Below are 2,011 nucleotides of genomic sequence, written 5' to 3' on the forward strand. Positions count from 1 at the left end.
GCAATGGTGGTATTAAGTCTGGATAGATTTTTACTCCATTTTTTTAGGCCAAGTCTGAGACATTTAAACTTGGCAGATACATCCTTGGCAGAGTTGTTGAGCTGGTGATTTCTGTTCCAGCATTGCACCACAGTTTCATAAAAAATCCATCAAATTCAAGCCAATAATTTTCAAATCTGAAAATGGATGCTTTGGGTATGTCACTGCCAATTTGGATATGGATAGGAACATGATCTGATGTCACTCTGGCAAGAGGATGAGCTAAGGTATTGGGGAAGGAAATAGTCCAATTTGCAGAAGTGAAAATCCAGTCAATCTTTTGTAACAGAGGAAAGTCTTGCATATTGGACCATGTAAAACTCCTGCCTTTGAGGGGGACCTCCACTAGGTCCAGCTGCTGAATCAAGCTGTTGAACATTAGCATGTTATTTGTATCACCACCAGGTCTGTTTCTGTCCAGTGGGCTTCTGATAAGATCAAAATCCCCAACTAGCATCCGGTTGTCCATATTGGAAGCATCAATAGTGTCCAACCAATGAAAAAAGTCAGCCTTGGATTAATTACTGCATGGGCCATACACATTTGTAATATGGAATACATTGCCTGATAAGTTGTAGGTTAGTTTGACAGTGATCTGAAAGTTAGACTGGTCAATCACAGTCCCAGAGAAAAGACTGCCATTCCATATAGTTATGATGCCACCAGATAGGCCAGCAGATGGGCTGTAGGCAAATTGATTATATCTCCTGGGTGAGAAATTTCTCAAGTATGGCAGGTCAAAATTGTCTCCTTTTGTTTCCTGGATACAAATAATGCCATAATTGCTTTCATCAATTCTTGCATGCAGATCATTCCATCTAGTTTGTGAATTTATTCCTCTTACATTCCAATTAAGTATATTCCAATGCCTATTCATAGAGTAACTGATTGGTATAGGGGTCATGAGCAGAGAGTGATTTAATCATCTCTGAAAAAACTGACAGATCATGAGGCTGATGTGCTAAGCAAGCTCCAACAACAGATTTCCATTTCAACATGCATAATAGGATATCATTCATAACATAACCATTCAGACACCTCATAAATAAAGCTGATAAGCAAATAAAGTTCTTCAAACCATAGTGCCACACAATGGGGCATAGCTCGTTACAAACCAGAAATAAAAGTTCCACATATGGGAAACATAAGCAAGATAAACTGCCATGGATAGCTAATGGCCTAGATCCATAACTGGGCTTGGTATTATAAACCCAACTGCATAAAAAACTAAATTATTCATGTTCTGCAGCAGAGTTCAGGAGACTTCCAGAGACCTCCTCAGGAGGTATCTGACACTGCATAGTGGCAATTGCCTGAATGGTAGCTAGTGGGAGTTCTGGTGGGGGCACTGCCTGTGGGTCCCTGAGCTCAAATTAAAAGTCAGCTGACAGGTTCTTCTTGCAGTTGGTCATCTTCTTGGCTTTATTAGCAGCAGCTTGATCCTTGAAACCAACACTGAGACCAGCAAGTCGACGGCTGCGACGAAGATCCTGGACGTCCAGCGGGGCATTAACCTTCTTTCTTTTGTTGACAGCAGGTGATAACATCAGAGCAGGAATAGGAGCATCAGAGCTAGTAACCATCTGTGGATGTTGCATAGAAGCAGAGATCTCTTGGGCAGGGCTTGCTGAATCAGAGAGAGCATACTCGTGGTGCTGCTAGACGGTGGATATATCCAGGGGGTCATGCATAACAGGCTATACTTCATCAACATATTCAACAATGACAACAGAGGATGCAGCAGGAGTTGGAAGAGCTTCAGTGGTGACAGTTAGCAAACACTTCTTGACAGTGCCCTGTTCTTCTTCCACATTGATGATTTGGCATTGAGTACTTATAACTGTAGTGTCTGCAAGTTGCTCCAAAATGGTCGGTGCGGTGGCCATGATTTTTGACATCATGTCTTGAAGCACAACAAAGCAATCTGTGGCCTCAATAGCCGGTTGCATGGGGGGTTCATGGTGCTCGGGAC

The sequence above is a fragment of the Triticum dicoccoides genome, chromosome 2A, assembly GCF_002162155.2.
Source record: "Triticum dicoccoides isolate Atlit2015 ecotype Zavitan chromosome 2A, WEW_v2.0, whole genome shotgun sequence".
In the NCBI taxonomy this organism is placed as follows: domain Eukaryota; kingdom Viridiplantae; phylum Streptophyta; class Magnoliopsida; order Poales; family Poaceae; genus Triticum; species Triticum dicoccoides.